This window comes from Protomyctophum parallelum (assembly GCF_964188405.1).
Source record: "Protomyctophum parallelum genome assembly, chromosome: 13".
NCBI lineage: Eukaryota > Metazoa > Chordata > Actinopteri > Myctophiformes > Myctophidae > Protomyctophum > Protomyctophum parallelum.
In genome coordinates, this window is record NC_139708.1 from 37,262,769 (window position 1) to 37,276,223 (window position 13,455).

A 13,455-nucleotide genomic window follows, 5' to 3' on the forward strand; every position below is an offset into this window, starting at 1 on the left:
CAGGACAGTATAGTGCTTCACTGAGACAGGACAGGACAGTATAGTGCTTCACTGAGACAGGACAGGACAGTATAGTGGTTCACTGAGACAGGACAGGACAGTATAGTGCTTCACTGAGACAGGACAGGACAGTATAGTGCTTCACTGAGACAGGACAGTATAGTGCTTCACTGAGACAGGACAGGACAGCACAGGACAGTATAGTGCTTCACTGAGACAGGACAGGACAGTATAGTGCTTCACTGAGACAGGACAGGACAGTATAGTGCTTCACTGAGACAGGACAGGACAGGACAGGACAGTATAGTGCTTCACTGAGACAGGACAGTATACTGCTTCACTGAGACAGGACAGGACAGTATAGTGCTTCACTGAGACAGGACAGGACAGTATAGTGCTTCACTGAGACAGGACAGGACAGGACAGTATAGTGCTTCACTGAGACAGGACAGGACAGTATAGTGCTTCACTGAGACAGGACAGGACAGGACAGTATAGTGCTTCACTGAGACAGGACAGGACAGTATAGTGCTTCACTGAGACAGGACAGGACAGGACAGTATAGTGCTTCACTGAGACAGGACAGGACAGGACAGGACAGTATAGTGCTTCACTGAGACAGGACAGGACAGTATAGTGCTTCACTGAGACAGGACAGTATAGTGCTTCACTGAGACAGGACAGTATAGTGCTTCACTGAGACAGGACAGGACAGTATAGTGCTTCACTGAGACAGGGCAGGACAGTATAGTGCTTCACTGAGACAGGACAGGACAGTATAGTGCTTCACTGAGACAGGACAGTATAGTGCTTCACTGCACAGCCCCGCCCCCACCACAACCATCTCTCTATGTCTATCTGCCTCACTCTATCTATCTATCTACAGCCCCACCACAACCCTCTCTATGTATCTGTCTGTCTGTCTGTCTGTCTGTTGTGATCTATTTTATATTCTAGACCAGGGGTGGGCAACTTTGACGATGTTGGAGAGGGCCACTATATTTCCACACTCACTCCCTAGGGCCATATATTACTGTCGTAGCAAAAGTAGCCGATCTACAAGCTCAAAGCGTGTCGCAGCGTGACGCGTTTTGAGCTTGTTTTTTGTCATTTCAAATGCCTTTTAATTATATGTGTGTTGAGCATTGAGCTACTCATTTAGACTGAAGTAATTAAAGCAGGTCATGGTTGCATGTTGTGGAATTGTAAACAGCTGAAACCAATATTATATCAGTATTCTGATATTAACCTGAGGGCCACAATAAGTGAAGGTGGGGGCCGCATGTGGCCCCTGGGCCGCCAGTTGCCCACCCCTGATCTAGACCCTCTGTCTGTCTGTCTGTCTATCTGTTGTGATCTATTTTACTGTATATTCTAGACCCTCTGTCTGTCTATCTGTTGTGATCTATTTTATATTCTAGACCCTCTGTCTGTCTGTCTGTCTGTCTATCTGTTGTGATCTATTTTATATTCTAGACCCTCTGTCTGTCTGTCTGTCTGTCTGTCTGTCTATTTTATATTCTAGACCCTCTGTCTGGCTGGGTGGTGCATGTGTGACGTGATTCTCTGCGGCCAGAGAGACCAAGGACGTGCCACAGAGACAGCAGTATCACAAGGTTGACTCAGACAGGGAATGACATATAGGGGTGCATACTTAGTTTAGACTAATGCCTGGTCTAACTGCGTTAAGGTTAGGTTTAGGTATGCTGCCCCGTGGGAGGTGAGGGTTAATGTTAGGTTTAGGTGTGCTGCCCCGTGGGAGGTTAGGGTGAGGGTTAGGTGTGCTGCCCCGTGGGAGGTGAGGGTTAGTGTGAGGGCTAATGTTAGGTGTAGGTGTGCTGCCCCGTGGTAGGTGAGGGTTAGGTTTAGGTGTGCTGCCCCGTGGGAGGTTAGGGTTAGGGTGAGGGTTAATGTTAGGTTTAGGTGTGCTGCCCTGTGGGAGGTTAGGGTTAGGGTGAGGGTTAATGTTAGGTTTAGGTGTGCTGCCCTGTGGGAGGTTAGGGTGAGGGTTAAGGTTAGGTTAGGTTTAGGTGTGCTGCCCTGTGGGAGGTTAGGGTTAGGGTGAGGGTTAAGGTTAGGTTTAGGTGTGCTGCCCCCTGTGGGAGGTTAGGTTTATAGGGTGAGGGATGAGACAAGAAGATATGAGACGTAGAAAGGTGACGTGATCAGGATGACCTCACTGTAGGCGACATCTAACGGATGCATCTCTTATCAATAGTGTCTGTCTGTCTGTCTGTCTGTCTGTCTGTCTGTCTGTGACTCTGTTATGTTGCTCCTCCATGTCTGAATTATATTCGAGGCAGTGTTTCTGTTCTCTTTTATGTAGATGAACAACATGTCCACAGCAGCTGACAGTTGATAGATTCTACAAATCTATCGTCTATCTCTACTCTCTCTCTCTCTCTCTCTCTCTCTCTCTCTCTCTCTCTCTCTCTCTCTCTCTCTCTCTCTAATAATCTATTGTAAGACACTGCATGGGACATTTGTTGTGCTTTATTGTTCGTCTCTCAGTGTAAGAAAAGGCACACAGTCAAGTCAACGGTGTGACTTTGAGAGAGGGTAAAAGAGCACCCATAGATTGAGGATAAAGTGGAGCTAAAATAAGATTTAGCATAATTTGCAATCACGTACAGTAGGCATTCTATGTCCCTCCCAACAGCACACGCCGGTCCTGCATGTCTCAGCTAGTATGCTCTCACACACACACACACACACACACACAGACACACACACGGACACACTTTTGACCTGGATAGACAACAGGAAAAGCCTCCCCATTGACTGGGTCCATTAGGGGCCAGTGTGCAGCTGAGCCACATGCTGTACGTCACAAAGAGATGCACAAACGCACGCACGCATGCACACACACGCAAGCACGCACGCACGCACGCACACACACACACACACACACACGCATGCACAAACACAGACACACAAGCCTGCACACACACACACGCATGCACATACGTTATGCATGCTGGGGGGAGGGAGGGAGGGAGGGAGGGAAGGGGAAAAGTGGAACACATACTATCAAATCAGAGTGCAGTTTTTGCCACACTTTATTTAATAGAATCATACAACACAGAAACGGCACCAGGGAATATTATGCTGCACATGCATTTAGAAGGCATTACATATACATTCCCAAGTCTGTTTGATTTCTGTTAAAAAATGAGAGTGAGAGAGGGAGAGAGAGAGGGGGAGAGACAGAGAGAGGGGGGGGAGAGGGACAGAGAGGGCGGAGAGAGAGGGGGGAGAGACAGAGAGAGGGGGGGAGAGGGACAGAGAGGGCGGAGAGAGAGACAGAGAGAGAGAGAGAGAGAGAGACAGAGAGGGGGGAGAGAGAGAGAGACAGAGACAGAGAGGGGGGAGAGACAGAGAGAGAGAGACAGAGAGGGGGGGGGAGAGAGAGAGAGAGAGGGGGGAGAGGGACAGAGAGGGGGGAGAGAGAGACAGAGAGAGACAGAGAGGGGGGAGAGAGAGAGAGAGGGGGGAGAGGGACAGAGAGGGGGGAGAGAGAGACAGAGAGAGAGAGAGAGAGAGAGAGAGAGAGAGAGACAGAGAGGGGGGAGAGAGAGAGAGAGAGAGAGGCAGAGACAGAGAGGGGGGAGAGACAGAGAGAGAGAGACAGAGAGGGGGGAGAGAGAGAGAGAGAGAGAGAGAGGGGGGAGAGGGACAGAGAGGGGGGAGAGACAGACAGAGAGGGGGAGAGACAGAGAGAGAGAGACGGGCAGAGAGTCAGAATGGTTACAGGATGGGATTTGCTTCTTCATGCGGAAGAGGATAGAGCACCTCAGAGAAAAGCATGTGCACACACACACACACACACACACACACACACACACACACACACACACACTGGTCCCTGCCTCTGCCTGTCTCTGTATCTCTGTCTGTCAGTCAGTTCAAAGTGGTCACTGCCAAGTCCAAAGCAAGATACAAATTTGGACATACGTCCATTTCTCTCTCTGTCTGTCAGGCTGTCGGCTTCTGTATTTGTCTCTGTCTCTGACTTTGTGTTTTGTCTGTCTCTTGCAGGCTCTTTCTGTCCCTCTCCATCTGTGTCCATCTGTCCCTGTAAAGCCTGTATGCATGTACGATGGTCACATTATGGGACGCTGGCCTGCATGCTTGCAGATAATCTTGTTATTTTCGGCGAGTGTCCAGATATCTCTCGTTACTTAGTTAGTTAGTTACTTTATTGACACAAATGTATAAAACATTGGGTCCAAACAATAATAAAAAACCCATGAATAAAAAACTTAAAAAAGGTACAATACATTAAAATATACAATACAGAAACCCTTTACAACAGGAGCTTTCTATTGCTCCACAAGTGACAGGCAGGCATGTAGCATAATATGCAAAGTCTCTCTGTTAGTGCCCACAAAGAGTGAGCTCAAATTAATACCCTCGTGTCCATATTTCACTCTGATATCTTGGAGGACACACCAGTATGTGCTGTTCGTTTTGTATACCAGTCTCACATTGGCAAAACCGCTGTTCAGGTGGTATGCGCAGTCATACACACTGTGTGTGTGTGTATGACTGCGCATAGGTTATCCTCAAATAGTCCTCAATGTAAGGTGTACTGCTGGTGCTGGGATAGAGTGGGTGAACAGATAGATCTGGGTTGATGGCTTGGTATGTCTTATTATATCTTGTTCCCTCTTTGGATTGTAATTTATGAATCATGTCCCTTCGGTCACTCTCGATATGATCTCGTTTTTCCATTATCTCAGATAAATGAGAATACATGACTTGATTCTCCTTTTTCAGCAATTGAAGAACATATACCACAAGGGGTCATCAAGCATGCCATTCCGCTGCTGTATGTTGGTGAAGAACCTGTCTTGCTTTTCTCTCAACAAAGCTTGCATTGAAGGCAGTCCTGCTTCTAACAGGCAGGTTACGTTAGGGGTAGTAACCCTCACCCCAAGTAGGGATTTCACTCCAGCCGTGTAGAGTTTCAACAGACTCAAACAAGCCTCACACCCATACAATATAGCTGATGAGAAAGCAGCCTCAAAAACCTCACGTTTTACACAGAATGCAGCATCATAGTTGGTGGTCAGGAACAGTGTTGTTTTCGTCGACTAAAACTAAGGCGAAAAATGTTCGTCGACTACCTTTTTCCACTGAAGAAAACTAAATGGAAACTAAATGAAAACTATGCTATGGTGACTAAAACTAAGACTAAATATACTGACAATTTCGTCAACAAATAAAAACTAGACTAAAATGTTAGGAAGGGACTAGTGGACAAGAGATCCAGTTTCATGCTGGGTTCATGCTGAAAATAGCAGATCTACAATCTCACAACGCGTCACGCTGCTATTTTCAGATCTGCTATTTTCAACATTTTCAACCAAAGTGTAAAATATGTCATTACAACGACATCAAGGCCTGTCAAAACACATTTTAGTCGACTAAATCACCTGTAGATTTAGTCGACTAAAATCTCATGACATTTAGTCGACTAAAACTAGACTAACACTAATACATTCCAGGTGACAAAAATGTGACTAAAACTAAGTTAAAACTATTCAAGAGACTATGACTAAAACTAAAATAGAAATTTGCTGCCAAAAACAACACTGGTCAGGAAGATAATCAGTTTGTTTAGGTGCTTTGTCTTCTCCTTTGCATGTAGGGCAAGTGAGTTTGGGGCATTTCCATCAGCAGTGAAGATGGCTCCAAGATATGTGTAACTGTCACAATGCTTCACTGTAAGGGAAGCAAGCTGAATAGGTTGCCTTGTCTTCATCACATCCCGATATAGCCATAAATTTGGTTTTACTTTCATTACATCCACCTCTCTTCCTGGTTCCTGCCACCTCTCTCGTGCAGTTTACAGTACAGTATACAGTACAGTATGTCATCTCCCTATCAACATTATGCCCGTTCACCGCTGTTTGTCTCGCTCTCTTACAATTACAATTTAGGCATTTAGCAGACGCTCTTAATCCAGAGCGACTTACATTAAGCAAGAACAAAAAAAGCATGGGAATAAATCACATAAAAACATTTATCAAGAAACATGCGTAAGCTAAGAAAGTAACAGTGGAATATCTATATAATTAAGCTATACATATAAACTATACATCTATACTACTATGCTATACATATGTACGTACTATGACGTGCTATGACTACATACAATGCAATTATAGTGCTGTCTACATAACATGCTATAAGTCTGTATCAAATGCTATCTAAGTCTACAGAAATGCTATCTCTTATCTCTACCACCCTCTCCCTTTCTCCTCGCTCTCTTGGAACCCCCAAAAATCACCACGTCTCCTTCGGCTGCTTCTCTCTGTTCATCCATTTTTACAGAAAAGCTGTTTCTGATCACAGCCAGACCGTACAGTCCATATGAGATGTTTCTGATCATAGCCAGACCGTACAGTCCATATGAGATGTTTCTGATCATAGCCAGACCGTACAGTCCATATGAGATGTGTGTCATGAATTAATGATTAGTGCTGCTGAGTAAGACTCTTAAGTGCTGCTCCCACTTGGTTGGTGGTGTGCGTGTGTGCGTGCGCGTGCGTGCGTTTTGTACAACAAAAAACTTTTTAAAATTCTATAGCTTTCAAAAATGTAATCTTTGAAAATGAATGCTGTAATAATATGCAGTAACCATAATTAGACGCGGTCAGTGGATATCATCCCGGCTCCTCCTCCTGTCCACATGTGGAAGTGTCCTTGGGCGAGACACTGAACCCTACATTGAAGTGTCCTTGGGCAAGACACTGAACCCCACATTGAAGTGTCCTTGGGCGAGACACTGAACCCCACATTGAAGTGTCCTTGGGCAAGACACTGAACCCTACATTGAAGTGTCTTTGGGCAAGACACTGAACCCTACATTGAAGTGTCTTTGGGCAAGACACTGAACCCTACATTGAAGTGTCCTTGGGCGAGACACTGAACCCTACATTGAAGTGTCCTTGGGCAAGACACTGAACCCCACATTGAAGTGTCCTTGGGCAAGACACTGAACCCCACATTGAAGTGTCCTTGGGCAAGACACTGAACCCTACATTGAAGTGTCCTTGGGCAAGACACTGAACCCTACATTGAAGTGTCTTTGGGCAAGACACTGAACCCTACATTGAAGTGTCCTTGGGCGAGACACTGAACCCTACATTGAAGTGTCCTTGGGCAAGACACTGAACCCCACATTGAAGTGTCCTTGGGCAAGACACTGAACCCCACATTGAAGCGTCCTTGGGCAAGACACTGAACCCCACATTGAAGTGCCTTGGGCAAGACACTGAACCCCACATTGAAGTGTCTTTGGGCAAGACACTGAACCCCACATTGAAGTGTCTTTGGGCAAGACACTGAACCCTACATTGAAGTGTCTTTGGGCAAGACACTGAACCCCACATTGAAGTGTCTTTGGGCAAGACACTGAACCCCACATTGAAGTGTCTTTGGGCAAGACACTGAACCCCACATTGAAGTGTCTTTGGGCAAGACACTGAACCCCACATTGAAGTGTCTTTGGGCAAGACACTGAACCCCACACTGCCTCCAATGAGTCGGTCGGTGTGAGCTCGCCACCTTCGGTGTGTGCATGTGGGAAGTGAGGACGCTGGTGTTGACTGTTCGCCGCTTCACCTCCCAATGTATGAATGAATGAACCTTCACCTCCCAATTTATGAATGAATGAACCTTCACCTCCCAATGTATGAATGAATGAACCGTTGTAAAGCACTTTGAGCACTTGGAAAAGCGCTATAAAAATAATGCAATTCATTATCATGTGGTCCAGTTTCTTACATGCATGATTGATACTTTTAACCATGCACTTATACTGGCCACTATTTATTATTTATTATAATTATCAAAATGAAACGCAGATCTCTAAAAATATGATCTTCCGTTCTTCATTTGTATGTCAAGAGGGAAAGGATTCTGAGACAAACAGTTTGGTTCTTCAGAGGAGGATGTTTTTTTGTTTTTTGTTTTCTTACTACATTATTCTGCATGACCCACGAATGAAAACGATATTTTCTTGAAGATTCGTTTTACCAAAGAAAAATACTTGTCATTAATGCCATTAGTACTAATGTGTGGGTCAAGTTGCGATTCCTCGTGTGCGTGCGTGCGTGTGTGTGTGTGTGTGACTGCTTTCTGCTGGCAGAGGCCTTGAAATGGAGTCGTTGCCACCAGTCAGGTTTGGTAACAGACTTCCTCTAATGGAGCATCAATAATCTTCTCAAATACATCTAATCCCACTGGATTAAGAACACATGTGCGCGCAAACACACGCACACACACACCCGCATGCACACACACGCACACACACACCCGCATGCACACACACGTGCGTGCAAACACACACACACACGCACGCACACAAGCCTGCATAAGTGCATGCACGCACGCACGCACATACGGTACTATGCATGCTGCACACAGTGAGAGAGGACTGGGAGGGAAGGACACACACACACACACACACACACACACTTTCACATTAATCTAATCCAACCCTATAGGCTCCGCCCCTTGGCTTGCTGTGACGACTCATCAAATATGTCACACCATAAATGACATCAGATTAACAGAGAGATTAAAGACTGGAGCGAGACATGGCAGATTACAGTAGATAGCAAAGAGCCTGTCATTCACACACACACACACACACACACACACACACACACACACACACACACACACACACACACACACACACACACATCCAGGAAATGATTCCAGAACCATCCACATCCAGCGATTGATTGATTGATTGATTGAAATATCTATTAACAGTTTGCAGAATTACAGCTACATTTCAAGCACAAACTCAATACAAAGACTGATAACTGTGAGTGGACGACCCACTTAAGCATTACACTTGTTTACAACAGGGTCCACCATGTTCAATTCATCAAGAGACGTACAAATAGACACTTCTATGTAGTTAAAGAACAGAACAGGAATTCATCATAAAGGAAGCAAAAACATTAACCACTTGAATCCCACGCAGCATCCATATTCTAATCTAGGAGGAACATTCCTAGCCAAAAATGACAGATTTGCTTTGTGATCTTGATCAGCGATTTTTAGCAAAGAGTGTAGACACAAAAACGAAGAGGTCCAAATGCAGAGGATGAATTTAAGGCTCGGTTCTTATATAATATACAACCATGTAGTGCAAATGTACTTTAACCCATTTTGGGCTGGAACCCCTTTTTGGTGTTGGCATCATGTCATGCTTTAGCTATTGAAAAATAGCTAAAGCAAGCTCATAGCACGCCACCGAGTGGCGCGCTACGAGCTTGTAGGTCTGCTATTTTTGAAAAATGGAAGAACGACTGACAGGATTTAGAAGACATTTTTAGAATCTGATCTCAGGTCAGAATGTCCTTTAACGATAACGTTACTGCCTCTTACTGCAAAGATAAACAATGTCCACGCCGTGCTTCCTGACGGAACACTCACTCAGCTGATGTTACCAGGCAACAGATGTAATCCCAGCCGACGAGCATCAGAGCTTTGATTCATATTGATTAGGGACGAAATATAGTTCCAGGAAGGGGCAGATTGCATTACCAGGAGGGGTGTTGGGTTAAGGTTAGGGTTATCCCTAGGAGGGGTGTTGGGTAATGGTATGTCTTTACCAGGAGGGGTGTTGGGTAGTGCGTGTGTGTGTGTGTGTGTGTGTGTGTGTGTGTGTGTGTGTGTGTGTGTGTGCTTGCGTTTTGTACAACAAAATACGTTTTAAATTCTATTTTCTATCTAGTTATAGCTTTCAAAAGTGTAATCTTTGGAAATTAATGCTGTAATTATATGCAGTAACCAGTAGACCCGGTCAGTGGATATCAGTCACTAAATGCTGTAAAAAGATGATTACAGGCAATTAACTGAGTAATTAACAATTGACTGAGTAATGGAGATAATATTGATAGAATTGATAGAAGAAAATCCCCTTTTCAGCACTTCTTGTACCGTCGCTGTAGTTTTTCTGTTCAGTTACACTTAACCAGCGACCTGTAAATGTGATGAAATCAGTTTATAGTTAATTTGCATATACCGTAACCCACAAAGCATGTAAATGTGATCAAATCAGTTTATAGTTAATTTGCATATACCGTAACCCACAAAGCATCAGTCATTATTTATACATATAACCCATTCTGTGCGGGAACCCATTTTGGTGTCGGCATCATGTTATGCTTTAGCTATTGAAAAATAGCAGATCTACAAGCTCAAGCTCATAGCGCGCCACCGAGTGACCACCAATGGAAAGGATCAGAGCACTTATTCCCGGCCGGAGCCCGTTGTAGACTTTCACACCTCCTAATGGGCCCTGGGAAGGTGTCAGAGGAGGGGAGGACATTTCAGAGAGGCAGGGAAGGAGAACGTATAACCAGGAGAGGAGAGGTGAGGGAGGGGGAGACTGTCTCGGGGCAGCACCATTTTCGGTGTTTCTGATCCGGTCGGGAGCGGATGATTAACTTACGTCTGGTAATCTAAGGAATTGACCTTTTACTGTCCGTCCGTATCCATCACTGTCTGACTCTCCTCCTTCATACGAGGACTATAAGGAAAAGTCTGGTGACGTGGGGTTATTATTATTATTTTTATTATTATTATTATTATCATATACTCAGGCATTGGTCGGGTGACGTGGGGTAATTATATACTCAGGCATTGGTCCCACATTCGCACACACATTCTTGAAGACCATTGAATCACATTCTTGCGATTCGATGCTTACAGTATAATCTTTGTTTTCAGCAAACGCTTTAAATGACTCTGATTTCCTCTCCTGCAATAAAAAAACCCCACCATATTTTTATTCCATTAAAACATGCCTTGCTTTGACTTTTTGCAACATAAAATAGTGCCAATCAGTGGTCTCTGGAGAGTTTTATTTATTTATGTATTGGGCTATTTCTGGAGTCATTTGAAGGCTGCTTCGACTCCTTATTCCCATCTCAACTCAGTGAAACCTAATGGGCTTTTATCGCAGTGACCCCCCCTCAACTACATCACACACACAATTCAATTCAAAGGGCTTTATTGGCATGAGAAAACATACGTTTACATTGCCAAAGCAGAAATAACAATACAACAATACAGCAATACAATCAATCAATCAATACACAGTGGCGTGCACAGATAGACACTAGGGGGTGCTAGAGCACCCCCTGCCCTTTTGGCAATGTGCTCTTAAAAAAAAAGTAGTGTAGTGTGTGGACCATGATGACATTGATCAAATCTTGATAAAAACGCTTCTAATATATTATTTAGGCCCCCACAATCTAAAGCTATTTTTCTATGTCAGTGGTTCTTCGATAAAAATAAAAAAGCAGATCTACAAGCTCATAGTGGCGCGCTATGAGGTTGTAGATCTGCTATTATTATGTAGCTTGTAGTTCTGCTATTTTTCAATAGCTAAAGCATACCATAATGCTAACACCAAATTGGGTTACCGCCCCAAAATGGGTTAAGGCAACCAGCCGGTTCCACACGCTGCACAAGGTGCCCTTTTTTCACTTGAGCACCTGCCCCTCTAAATGTCTGTGCACGCCACTGCACACACACAACCAAGAGTTTGACCCTTCAGCCGTACATTAACTAGCCTGCCCTGGGGCCAACCCCCATTTCAAAACGCTCTCAAATCTGTTGTGTCAGCCTCAGACTTGAAATCCCAGTCGGGACGTCCTTTTGACAAGTTTTGAATTGCAAAAGGGATTGTAGTACCGCATGTAATATCTTTCAAGCTAATGGGGGGGGTTATGTACTGTATGTGTGGCTATATGTCGTTGCATGGCGCTAGCATTACAGAGATATAGAGGGCTCTCTCTCACACAACTCCTATCTCTGGAGAGCACTTTGCTGATAACGACAATGAGATCTGACTGCTGCGCTGTACCCCACTGGGTGTGTGTCTGTCTCCATGTTAGAAGCTACAGACAGACCCCACTGGGTGGGTGTCTGTCTCCATGTTAGAGGCTACAGACAGACCCCACTGGGTGTGTGTCTGTCTCCATGTTAGAGGCTACAGACAGACCCACTGGGTGTCTGTCTCCATGTTAGAGGCTACAGACAGACCCCACTGGGTGTCTGTCTCCATGTTAGAGGCTACAGACAGACCCCACTGGGTGTGTGTCTGTCTCCATGTTAGAGGCTACAGACAGACCCCACTGGGTGTGTGTCTGTCTCCATGTTAGAGGCTACAGACAGACCCCACTGGGTGTCTGTCTCCATGTTAGAGGCTACAGACAGACCCCACTGGGTGTCTGTCTCCATGTTAGAGGCTACAGACAGACCCCACTGGGTGGGTGTCTGTCTCCATGTTAGAGGCTACAGACAGACCCCACTGGGTGTCTGTCTCCATGTTAGAGGCTACAGACAGACCCCACTGGGTGTCTGTCTCCATGTTAGAGGCTACAGACAGACCCCACTGGGTGTCTGTCTCCATGTTAGAGGCTACAGACAGACCCCACTGGGTGGGAGTCTGTCTCCATGTTAGAGGCTACAGACAGACCGACTTATACAGACGTAGAATTCCTATGTTGTGTGTGTGTGTACTGTGTATATATATATATATATATATATATATATAGGGCTACAATTTGTACGTGTTTTGCATTTTGATGCTCTGCATTGTTGCTCCAAACCACTTGAGGTGTGTGTGTGTGTGTGTGTGCGCGTGTGTGTGTGTGTGTGTGTGTGTGTGTGTGTGTGTGTGTGTGTGTGTGTGTGTGTGCGTGCGTGCATTCATGTTGTCTACATGTGTGTCGTGTCTGTCTACATGTCTGGTGACCTGCATTTACAGAATATATAGAGGCGGAGTTAGCAATTTAGGGGCTCCAAGCTAAGCTCAACATTGGGGCCCCCTCCCCTGGGTAAACATAGTACCTTTCCTTTCCTTACTACTAGTAGGAGGGGGGGGCTGGACTATTTATTTATAATTTTTATCCCACGATTTTGTAACACATTTTTCTCCCCTGTGTCAATTTTCTATAATGTGATCCTGGGCTCTACACACCCTCCGCCAACCTAGTCCCTATATATGGGGGACAGGGGGAGACCAACCTAATCCCCATATATGGGGGACATGGGGAGACCAACCTAATCCCCATATATGGGGGACATGGGGAGACCAACCTAGTCCCCATATATGGGGGACATGGGGAGACCAACCTAGTCCCCATATATGGGGGACATGGGGAGACCAACCTAGTCCCCATATATGGGGGACATGGGGAGACCAACCTAGTCCCCATATATGGGGGACATGGGGAGACCAACCTAGTCCCCATATATGGGGGACATGGGGAGACCAACCTAGTCCCCATATATGGGGGACATGGGGAGACCAACCTAGTCCCCATATATGGGGGACATGGGGAGACCAATCAGTCCCCATATATGGTGGAGACCAACCCAGTCCCCATATATGGGGGACATGGGGAGACCAAT